Below are 12,888 nucleotides of genomic sequence, written 5' to 3'. Positions count from 1 at the left end.
CTTTCTAAAGATGTCTACATCCTAATCCCTGGAAACTGTGAATATGCTATGTTACATGACAAGAAGGAATTAAGGCTGCAGATGGAATTAAAATTGTTAATAAATTAATGTTGAGAAGGTGTATTAGTCCATTTTCATGCTGCTGATAAAGACATACCCAAGACTGGGTAACTTATGAAGTAAAAGAGGTTTAATGAACTCACAGTTCCACCTGGCTAGGAGGCCTCACAATCATGGCAGAAGGCAAAAGCCACGTCTCACATGGCAGTAGGCAAGAGAGAGACTGAGAACCAAGCAAAAGGGATTTTCCTTTTTAAAACTATTAGATCTTGTGAGACTTATTCACTACCATGAGAACAGTATGGAGGAACCACCCCCATGATTCAATCTCCCATTGGGTCCCTCCCACAACATGTGGGAATTATGGGAGCTACAATTAAAGATGAGATTTGGTTGGGGACATAAGCAAACCATATCAGATGGGGAGACTGTCCTGGATTTTCTAGTGGGTAATAGGTAATTATATGAGTCCTTATAAGTGAAAGAGGAGTCAGAAGACTGAATGTCAGAGTAATATGCTGTGAAAAAGACTAGACTGTTCATTGCTGGCTTTGAAGACAGGAGAGGGCTAGCATGAAGCAAAAAGTGCAGGTGGCCTCTAGAAGCTGGAAAAAGTAAGAGAATGAATTCCCTTGGTGCCCATAGAAAAAAACACACCCGACCAACTCCTTGATTTTAGCCTGGTTGGGACTCATTTTGACTTCTGACTTCAGAACTATAAAACAATAGATTTGTAATGTTTAAAATCACTAATTTTTGGTACTTTGTTACAACAGCAATAAGAAACTAATATAATCAGCAAATATTTTCAATCCCTGAATGATTTCGTTTGAATGCCTGCTTTCTACTTACTATTACATAACAGTTTAACTCTGTTTACAACTTCATCTGCAAATACTGCCACACTTCTTCAGGGACAAGGGTCGAGATTTATTTAGTTTTGTATCCTTAACAACTAATGCATATCCTGGTTCATAGAAGTTAAATAAAGTAGCCTTTTCTTACCTTACATGGCAATAATGTGACTGTCAGCTGCCAGTCATGGACAGCTGCATCCTTAGGGTACTTGAGACACAACATGAGAGAGTTTGAGTGTAATAATTTGCCTCAAGCATTACCTCATTTCTCTCTGGTTTTTACTCTAATCATAAAATTTTAAAGATGGACAATGGTAAGTTATGTCTACTGCTTTCATTTTAGATGAGGCACAGATTGGTGAATTATTCTCATAATCTCAACAAGCATTAAGTCCTGAATCAATTTTTCCAAAACAAAATGCTGACTGGAGGCATTCAAAATTACCTTCATTGGTAAGTGAGAGAACACTAGTCATACTTCATGTCCTGACAGCAAACTACCAAAGTGACCTAGCTAGTATTAAGAAAAGAACAACCTTTTCATCTGAAAGGAACAGCCCCTTGGTAGTGGGGTGGAGGAGACATTTTCTTAATACAACATAGCAAAATGCCTAAAGTTAGTATTTTTATACAAAGAAGGAATAAAAATATATTACATTACATATAATTTGCTTATATAAAACAAATCATCCTCCAAGTGATTTGTTTTAAAAATATTTATTTTCAAAATGATTGTACTACTTTTTCTGATTCAATCTTCAAGCTGTGGAAAAACAGAAATTATTTTCAAATGTCTGGCTGCTCACCAGTAAACTATTTGAAAAAGACAAAGACAACAGGCTGTTTAGATTTACCGTCAAAAATGCCTTCGGGATGAAGTGTGCTTTGTCCGGGTCAACATCAAATAGAACTTTCTTATATTGGTACATCCTTACCACCAGAATGTTCTTAGTTTGTATACATAGTTACAAATTATGTATATATGTATACATAATATGTATATAGTTATACATATAGTTATACATTGTTATATTTACTTATTATTGTCTTCGTACTTTTATTTTATAAAATTTTATATAATTATTAACTTTGTAGTCAATCTTGAATTCAATGTTCTGTTCTCAGGTTGAGTCAGGAAGAACAAAACACATTCACAATGTGTTTCATGGGGTCAAAGATTCTTTTTCAGAAAATAAAGTAAGTGTTCAATTGGTCTTAGAATATTATCATCAACTTGAAATTTCTACATATTTTTCTCCTTTCTTTCTCTCTCAATTTCTTAGATCCTTTGTCTTCTCTGTTGGCTGCTTCTGCCTCCCCACCTTCTCACCCATCATTTCATCAAGCATTAGCAACTTTTTGTTACTGATAAAGTCTGAAGAAGGTTGAGTTGACAAATGTTGTGCCTTTAATAGTCAAAAAATACAAGAACAATTTAATCCTGAAACATGGTGATATGGAAGAAGATGGAGGTTTGAGAAGCTGTTTTTATTTAGATCAGTGCAGGCAGATTGTTCCTTGTTTTAAATATAATGCCTAGAATTTTTTTAACTCATGCTCATCTTTACCACCGGAATGTTCTTAGTTTGTATACATACAGCTAATTATCTTATATTTATTTATCTTATTACTGTCTTTGTGTTTTTTATAATTATTAACTGCCATCCAGTGACCTTTCTTTAAATGTAGTGAAAAGCATTTCACTACAATATTTCCATTACATCTATTCATTGCAATAGTTCAATTGCATTAAAAACAAAACAAATTCCACTAAATTTCAGATAGATAGGCAGCAAATATATAACTTGACAAAATCCTAAATACTCTGAGTCAATTCAATGGAGGAGGAGGGCAATCTTTAATGAGTTAAAATAAGAGCATTATATTTTACAGTTGTTGGTAGCCACCAAGGTCATCTAATCAAACTACATTGATTCATAATTTTGAAAACTAAGGTCCTATATTAACTGTCTTTGCTGACCACAGTGGTATGAAACTAAAAAACAAGAACAGGAGGAATCATGGAAAATGAACACATATGTGGAAATTAAATAACATGTCCCTGAACAACTGTTGGGTTAGAGAAGAAATTAAAGGAGAAATTTTTAAAATCTTGAGACAAATGAAAATGGAAACACAACATACCAGACTTATGGGATATGGTAAAAGCTGTTCTAAGAGAAAAGTTTATAGCAATAAGCATCTACATCAAAAAAAGAAGAAAGATCTCAAATAAACAACCTAATATTATACTTTAAGGAACTAGAAAAAGAAGTATGACTAAGCCCAAGGTTAGCAGAAGAAAGGAATAACAAAGATCAGAGCAGAAATAAATAAAACAGAGACTAGAAAACCAATAGAAAAGATGAATAAAATTAAGAAATTGGTTTTTAGAAAAGCTGAATAAAACTGACAAGCCCTTAGCTAGATTAAGGAAAAAGAAAAAAGCCCAAATAAATAAAATTTAAAATAAAAAAGGAGACATTACAACTGATGAGAAAGCATCATGAGACTACTATGAGCAATTATGCACTAAGGAATTGAACAACCTAGAAAAAAAATATAAATTCCTAGAAACATATAACCTACCAAGCTGAATCATGAAGAAACTGGAAATCTAAACAGACCAATAATGAGTCAGAGTATTAAATCAGGCTTTTTAAATCACCTAAAGAAAAACCCAGAACCAGATGGCTTCATAACTGAACTCTATGAAATATTTTTTTAAAACTAATACCAGTTCTGCTCAAACTGTTCCAGAGAATTGAAGAAGAAAGAATACTTCCAAATTCATTTTATTAGGCCGCATTACTCTGCCACTAAAACTGGACAAAGACACTATGAAAAAAGAAAACTACAGGCCAATATCACTGACAAACAGATGCAGAATTTCACAACAAGATACTAGCAAACCATATTCAACAATACTTTAAAAGGATCACTCACCATGATTAAGTGGGATTTATCTCTGGAATGCAAGTTTGGTTCTACATATACAAACCAGTAAATGTGATTCACCATATTAACAGAATGAAGGACAAAAAGTGCATGATTTCTCAGTTGAAATAGAGAAAGTACTTGACAAAATCCAGCTTCCTTTTATGATAAAATTAGGTGTAGAAGGAATGTTCCTCCAAACAACTAAGGTCATGTATTAAAAGACCACAGCTAACATTGTACTTAATAGTGAAAAATTGAAAGCTTTTCCTCTAAGATCAGAAACAAGACAAGGATGCCCACTCTCACCACCTCTGTTCAACACAGTACTGGAAATCCAAGCCAGAACAATTAGGCAAGAAAAGAAAAGGCATCTGCATAGGAAAGGAAGAAGTGAAATTGTCTTTTTGCTGACATGATATTTTACATAGAAAATTCAGAAGACTTCACCAAAAACCTGTTAGAACTAATGAACTAATTCAGCAAAGTTGCAGAACATAAAATTAACATACAAAAAAACAGTAGTGTTTCCACATATTAATAACAAACTATGTGAAAAATAAATTAAGAAAACAATCCCATTTGTAATAGTGTCAAAAATAGATAAATAAAATGCTTATGAGTAAATTTAACCAAAGAGATGGAAGATCTGTATACTGAAAACTATAAAACATTGATGAAGGTAATTGAAGATTACACAAATAAAAGAAAACATACCCTGTGTTCATGGATTTGAAGGATTAATATTGTTAAAATGTTATACTACCAAAGCAGTCTTCAGATTCAATGCAACCTCTATCAAAGTTCTAATGTCATTTTTCACAGAAACAGAAAAAACAATTGTAAAACTCATATGGGTCCACAAGAGACCTCAATAGCCAAACCATTCTTAACCAAAAAGAACAAAGCTAAAGATATCACACAACTGGATTTCAAAACATATTGCAAAGCTACAGTAATCAAAACAGAATGTACTGGCATAAAAACAGATACATTGACCAATGGAATGGTACAGAGTGCCCAGAAATAAACCTACACATCTATAGTCAATTTTGATAGAGGTTCCAAGAAGACAAAATGAGGAAAGGGCAGTCTCTTCAATAAATGGGAAAACTGGATATCCACATGAAAAAGGATGAAAAGTACCTTTATTTCACTCTTATACAAGAATAAAGCCAAAATGGATTAAAGACTTAAATGTAAGACATGACACTGTAAAGCCACTAGAAGAAAACATAGGGGGAAAGTTCCATGACAGAGTCTGGAACAATGACTTTTCAGATATAATCCCAGAAACACAGGCAACAAAAGCAAAATAGACAAATATAATTATATTGAACTAAAAAGTTTCTGGGCAGCAAAAGAAACAATAGAGTGAAGAGATAATGCACAGATTGGGAGAAAATATTTGCAAATTGTACATCAGATAAGGGGGCTAATATTCAAAATATACAAGGACACAAATTACTCAGTAACAAGAAAACAAATAAACCTATTTAAAAATGGACAAAAAACCTGAATAGACATTGCTCAAAAGAAGACAGAAGTAATTAACAGATATAAGAAAAAACTGCTCAATATCACTAATCATTAGAGAAATGCAAATCAAAACCACACTGAAATATCACCTCATACCTACCTGTTCAATTGGATTTAAAAAAAACCAAAGTTAAGTGTTGGCAAGGATGTGGAGAAAAAGATACCCTTGTATACTGGTGGTGATATTATAAATTAATACAGCCATTTTGGAATACAGTATTGAGCTTCCTCAAAAAAACTATAAAAAGAATTGCAATATAATCCAGCAATCCCACTTTGGGGTACAGTATATACCCAAAGGAATTGAAATCAGTATTTTGAAGAGATATCTGCACTCCCACCTTCACTGAAGAATTTTTCACAGAGCCAAGATATGGAAAAAACCCAAGTGTCTACTGAAGCATGAATTGATATTTTAAATGTCATATATATACACAATAGAACACTCTTAGGACTTCACACACACACACACACACACATACACACACAGTGAGAGAGAAAGAGAGAGAGAGAGAGGAAATTCTGGCATTTGTGACAAAGTGGATGAACCTAGAGGACATTAGGCTAAATGAAATAAGCCAGGCACCGAGAGACAAATGCCATATGATTTCACTTTTATGTGAAATCTAAAAAAGTCAAATTCATTCAAGTAGAGAATAGAATGGATCAGAGGCTGGCAATGATTGGGGCACAGGAGTAGACAAGGAAAGGGGAGATGATGGTGAAAGGGTACAGAGTTTCAGTTAGACATAAGGAACATAAGGAACATGATCTACTGCATAGCATGGTGACTATAGTTAATAATAATGTATTACATATTTTAAAACAGTTAAAAGAGGATATCAAATGTTCTGTGAGGGATATGTTAACTCACCTAATTTGATTATCCTACCATGTATACATGTATGAAAATACTACATTGGACCCCATAAATATATACAATTATTATTTGCCAATTAAAAAAGAAACTAAGGTCCATATAATTTAAATGAGGAGCATAAAGCTACAAAACTAGTTGGAGGCAGAAATGGCTCTGAACCCTTTTCCCTTTACTTTCAGACCAATGGAACATTGAGCACAGAATATTAATCACTGTCTTAGATGCTATGAAGCCAGTATTCTTGGTTTCCCAAAGCACAGGGAATAGAAAAATAGAATTCCAGTTCCCCAGAATGCAACTCCAAAGGAAAAATGTCATGGTGTTAGCACAGTTTTACTTGACTTTGGATGCCCCAGTAAACCTGTGAAATCACTTTAAATAATCTAAAGGCATGCAAATTCCACTCCGAATTGTGGGAATGAACTGGAAAAAAAAAAAAAATCTACAAGTCTGAGCATTCCAAAATAATGGCCTAGCTATTTGAAGGATAAAAAACTCAAAGAAATTATGACCAAATAAGAAGATCACAGAGGTGGTATTCTTAATGCAGCAAAAATCAAGTTAGAATTTGATGATGCCTCTGGGGCACCAGAATACAGTGCTGTGCCAGAAATAGGCTTCTCAACTTTTCGGTTCTTAAATGGACTGAAGTGCCATCATCATACAGTGCCACATACATACAGATTGTACTACATTTGGAGTGTCCTTGTGAGTTCCTCCCATACAGAATATAATTTGGAGTGTCCCTGTGAATACATTTGGTGTCCCCCAGACATTTGGTGTCCTCTGGAATACATCTGGAGTGGCCCTCTGAGTTCTTCCCATGCAGAATATCAGAAAACATCATAACTGGTTACTCAAGCTATGCTCCTGGCTTTGTAGACCAGAGGAAAGACAATTTATATACATTGATATACAAAAGAAAGAACAGGGGATAGCCATACCTGGATCTGACCCATGGAGACCCCTGAATTCTACCTGACAAGGGCATAAAGTAGCGAATATCAAACTTTTTTCTTTAAAAGGCCATCTACTGGAAATTTTAAGCTGTGTTAAAAGTACACAATCCTGCCATTGTAGTACAAAGCAACATGAATGAATGTGACTGTGATCAATAAAACTTTATGGACACTGAAATTTGAATTTCAAATACTTTTCATGTGTCATGAAATGTTATTCTTCTAATTTCTTCTTAGCCATTAAAAAATATAAAAACAATTCTAAGTTCATAGGCCATTCAAAAACAGCATTATCTCAAATTTATGCTTCAACAATTATAAATCATTTTAAACTCATTTGTATTTTGAGCATGCATGGCCACTTTGATAATAAGGTCTACATACTTACTTTCTAGTGTGATATATAGTAGGGATCAGAAAGTAACTCTGTTGGCTTGGAAGGCTGAGATTTGGTAGATAAGTTCCACCCTGACTTTGGAGGGTGGTGATGTAGTATAACGATTAAACACATGTGGCTGACCTTTTCGGAGGGTCAGTTGGATGTATCCCAGAGATCACCCCAGGAATGCATTTTCTGGTTCCGACCAACCTCTCCTTCTAAAACACCCCTTTGAAGACGTTGCTTTAGTAAATCCTAATAAAACACACTGTGTGGAAGGTAAGAGAAGAAAATAAATAGGGATATAGCAATGCTAGGGCTAACACATCACTTACAAGTTTCTGAATAGGTTATCAGATCATGGGTTAATTATTTGTAAATATTGGTAAATAAAAAGTATTTATAAATATATGTATATTTTTACAAATATATATACACAAATAATTATTTATTTATTTATTTATTTATTTATTTACTTTGGGACAGGGTCTCACTCTGTCACCCAGACTGGAGTGCAGTGGCATGATCACTGCCCACTGAAGCCTCAACCTCCTGGGCTCTGGTGATCCTCCCACCTCAGCCTCCCAGGCAACTGAAACTACAGGTATGTGCCACCATGCCCAGCTAATTTTTGTATTTTTGGTAGAGATGGGATTTTGCCCTGTTGCCCAGGTTGGTTTAGCACTTCTGGGCTCAAGCAACCTTCCTGCCTTGACATTTCAAAGCACTGGGATTACAGTCGTGAGCCACCAAGCCTCGACAAATATACTTTTAATATAAAGAACGATTATATAGAACTTTCAATAGCAATCCCCAAAAATTCTGCTTGAGACTAACTAGAATATAGACTGTTATTTATAATAGTTTTTTCTTACCAGTGACTATCACAAGTAGAAAATTGAAATTAAAATCTCTTGCTATTTTCTGTTTATTCTATGATCTCCTGAAGTGTGAGTTTAAAATGTTTCTTTCAGTTCAGATTTGATTGAACATTCTGTGGAGCACCCACTCACTGCAGATAAAAGGTGAAAAGGCTTCCTTCCATTCAGGTTGCTCAGAGGGCAGACACGCCTCATTTTAGTCATCCACTATGAACTGAGTGACAACTTATTGCTATAAATATCTCCAGATCTCCTTTCCTCTCTGCTCCAACCATAGTTCCTGCCCCTATATCCTCAGAATTTCCCCAGTGCCCTATGAATTCATTTCCTCAGTGTCTCTTACTTTATTTAACTCTCGCACGAATTCCCAAAGCCCATGTTACAAGGAGGAAGATTCAGCTGGGCAGGATCCCAGGAGATCTAGGGCTGGTTCTAAACTGATGACCTTTTAGCACATGTCTCTTACTTCTGCACTCAGACCCAAAATAACACCCTGGGAGGAAAGAACGCATAGAGCAGGCGTTAGATACAAAATAAAGAAACATCACCCACCAGTGACTGTTACCTGAAATTGTATGTTTATGCAAGTAGGGGATGATTTTGGCCAATTTATCTCATTTCAAGGAAGATAAACCTTCACTACAGTTCTGATTGAAGATTCCCATTGAAATCATAACCTGAACTAAACAACATAAAGGAATAAATATCTAGTTCCAGGGGATTCAATTTTCTCAATTTTTCTGAGCAAGGGGTCTATTGAAACTTTGATCTCATAGCAGCTGCTACACTGGTCCCCAGGAGGAACTCAAGGACTCTACTTTTGAAGTGTCATACACAACTTTTCCTTGCTATGAAGAAACATATACTTTCCAGCCACTACAAAAGTGAAAACATTCCCCCGACTCTCCCTGGAGAATACATGCACAGAAAACTGAATTCATCTGTTCTGGTGCTGCTTGGAGGTATGAAAAATAAAGTAAAAAAGAAAAAGAAAACTGTATTCAAAAGGAAAACAATAACCATTATTTTCTAAGACAATAGTATATTTGCTTCTTAAAATGTCAATAGTAAATTCTTAGGAGAAATAGTTGTTACTTTATTTTATTGAAACTACCGGTAAGATCAAGTTTAGCCGGAACGGTGAATTGGATCTTTACCTTCAGCATTGGCCCAGCCTCCTCTCTGAGTAGCTCACATCTGTTTTGGCAACCCCATTCCTCTGAAGCACTTAGAGCTTCATGGTCTTCTTCCAACCCCCAAAGAGCTGCCAAGCCTTTAAAAAGAGAATAGTCGTTGATGGATTATATAAAATTGAAAGTCAAATTCACTTTGACCCTGATAATATCATAATTCATTTATTCTGGAAAGAAAAAAAATAATAGTAATTTGTTGCTTACTGTTGTGGAGCTGGGAAGTTCAAGCTAAAGCTCCCAGCAGATTTGGTGTCTGGTTAGAGCTCATTCCTCATAGATGTTGCTTTCTAGGTGTCCTCACATGGAAACGGGGCAGACTCCCTCAAGCCTCTTTCATAAGGGCATTAGTCCCATTCATGAGGGTGGAGCCCTCATGACCTAATCACCTCCGAAAGTCTCTACCTCTTAATACTCTTGCATTGGAGATTAGGTTTCAACATTTGAATTTTGGTGGGACACAAACATTCATATCGTAGCAAGAGGCATACATAAAATAAAGCTAAAGCGCATACAAATCTGTGACTTACATAGAAAAACATATACTAACTTATAAAAACCAAAATTGCTATATATAGTTATATTAATGTCAAACAAAATAGACATTATAACAAATGACCTAGTGCTACAGGTGTTAATATGGTTGATTCTTACAAATATAATATCAAGTTACAGAAAAATACATACAGAAAAAATGTATTTATATAAAGTTAAAGAATATACAAAATTATTACATAATGTTTGGCAATGCTTATATATGTCATGAAGTAATAGGTGAGGAAACACAACCAGCCTTGGCAGTTTTTGCCTGGCCATGCATATTCATGGTATTATTTTCTATATTCTTTGGTACGTTTTACATTATTAATTAATTTCCTCTGTATTATACATTGGTATACCTGGTATGTGTATATATATATATGTGTGACACATACACACACACATATATTCATAATATATCTTTTAAATAAATAAATGGAAGTAAAAAATGTTAACATTTTGATTTGTTTTAAAAATTATGACTGTGTTTTTAAACCAGAGGAGCTTTCTGGCAACATCATCTGGAAATAAAACTGCACTTGCCAGCTGCCTTTAAATTATCCTGCTCATTTTCTCTATCTTTCAGACTTGTAATCAGAGACAGATCTGCACATGTGAGTTTTACTTTTCCACTGTACACTTATAATTACTACCAAAATAGTTATACTCTCTGATGGGCTCCAAACGCATTGCCTAAAGCTTATTGCTTAGTGGGTTTACTTTCTAAATTGTTTGCTCCAACTGATCCTCTAAGAGTCAAAGACACAGGGATCTAAAAGATGAAATAACCAAAAATTATCTGCTTGAGTATTTCCTGGGCCAAGTCAATCAGTGCCTCTCTCTCTCTTTCTGCCTCTCTCATTTTTCTTCCTCATGCTCTGTCTCTCTCTCTCTCCTTTTCTTAACATAGAAAAGAGAATGAAGAAACAGGAACTATGTGGCCCTGGTCCCCCTGGCACCCTTTCCACAATGCAATCCTTAGCTCATCTGTCTTGTGTTTTACCATGAGGACTCTGGGAGCAAACTGATCACTGCATGCTTCCTGTATGCTCCAGTCAGGATCTAGCCAAAAATGGAATCACAATTCACAGCTAATGTATAGGAATAAAAGCTGCTATTTTTCCTATCAGATGTCCTATAAATTGTAGTTTATTTTCCCAGTAGATTTATACAAGTTGAACTTTATTATTATTGTTTTTAACTGGTTTGAGTACATATGTTTTAATAAGTCATTTGGTCATAAGCAGTCCATACCTTGTGAACCAAACCACATGGTGAAACAGGTTATGCAAACCTAATTAGTCCTACTGGGAGTTTGAGGATGCATAATTGACTCTCTAGATGCCTCACTGTAGCGTCATTATGTGGCATTTTTCTATGATGTGGTTGGAAAGGTAACATATATTTTACCCTTTTCCATGATTAGGAAAATGGCAACAGGGGTCAATTTTAAGTCATCTCAATTCATTACATATTTCCCAATTAATTTGAAGAAAGCAGTTCATGATACACTCAAACATTTACCTGTTTTTGCAACTGTGTTTGTTAAATTGTGTAGCTATGTTTGCAATATTTTTTAAACATTAAAAGAACTTGGCCCAGCGCGGTGGCTCACGCCTATAATCCCAGCACTTTGGGAGGCCGAGGTCGGTGGATCACGAGGTCAGGAGATTGAGACCATCCTGCCTAACACAGTGAAACCTCGTCTCTACTGAAAATACAAAATTAGCCGGGCGTGGTGGCGGGCGCCTGTAGTCCCAGCTACTCGGGAGGCTGAGGCAGGAGAATGGCATGAACCCGGGAGGCAGAGCTTGCAGTGAGCTGAGATTGCGCCACTGCACTCCAGCCTGGGTAACAGAGCGAGACTCTGTCTCAAAAAAAAAAAAAAAAAAAAAATTAAAAGAACTGAACATCCAAAAATGAGGGCTTTATTAAGTAAAGTAAGGCATATTCATGTAATAGAACATCCTCTTAAAATAATGTTTTAAAATAATATTTACTGGCAAAGAAGCAGGTTCATAATATATTTCTAAACAAAAGAAGCATGATGTCTTTATGTTTACAAATAACAATAATATGAAATCTGAAGAATACACAGTAAGATGAAGATAACAGTGATTACTTCCAGGCTGTTGTTGGTATAAGTGACTTTTTAATTCTATTTTACTTACCTATATCTTTCAATTATTTCTGAACAATCGTATATTCAAATATTACCTGTGTAAAAAAAATAAAACAAAGAAATCTACTTGATTGAAAAACACTTACATTAAAATATGGAATGGGACATTCAAGCATAAAGAAAGTTCTGATTTTTAAAGATGGAATAGCACTTCAGAATGTAAAACCTCAATTTTCTTCCTGCATTAGATACATGAGAAAAGGGATCACTGATGATATGATTTGGCTGTGTCCTCACCCAAATTTCATCTTGAACTGTAGTTCCCATAATCCCCACATGTCATGGGAGGGTCCTGGTGGGAGGTAATTGAATCATGGGGGTGGTTACCCCCATGCTGTTCTCATGATAGTGAGTTCTCAATGAGATCTGATGGTTTTATAAGGGGCTTTTCTCACTTTTCTTGGCACTTCTCCTTCTTGTTGCCATGTGAAGAAGGATGTGTTTGCTTCCCCTTCTGCCATGATTGTAAGTTTCCTGAGGCCTC

The 12,888-nt window shown here is 35.2% G+C and overlaps 1 long non-coding RNA gene across 1 annotated transcript in view; it reads right to left on the bottom strand.

Moving 5' to 3' along the window:
• Window positions 1-12,575, bottom strand: part of LOC103236550 (uncharacterized) — a 28,829-nt gene extending 16,254 nt beyond the window's left edge. Inside the window, exons 1-2 of the long non-coding RNA XR_005238862.2 lie at window positions 12,394-12,575; window positions 9,650-9,765 (exon numbers count right to left, since the gene is read on the bottom strand). This is a non-coding gene — a long non-coding RNA (uncharacterized lncRNA). The remainder of the gene's footprint in view (window positions 1-9,649; window positions 9,766-12,393) is intronic.
• Window positions 12,576-12,888: the final 313 nt, after the last annotated feature.

This window comes from Chlorocebus sabaeus, chromosome 7, assembly GCF_047675955.1.
Source record: "Chlorocebus sabaeus isolate Y175 chromosome 7, mChlSab1.0.hap1, whole genome shotgun sequence".
NCBI lineage: Eukaryota > Metazoa > Chordata > Mammalia > Primates > Cercopithecidae > Chlorocebus > Chlorocebus sabaeus.
Note: the sequence above shows the minus strand (reverse complement) of the source record. Positions and strands in the feature narration are given on the sequence as shown.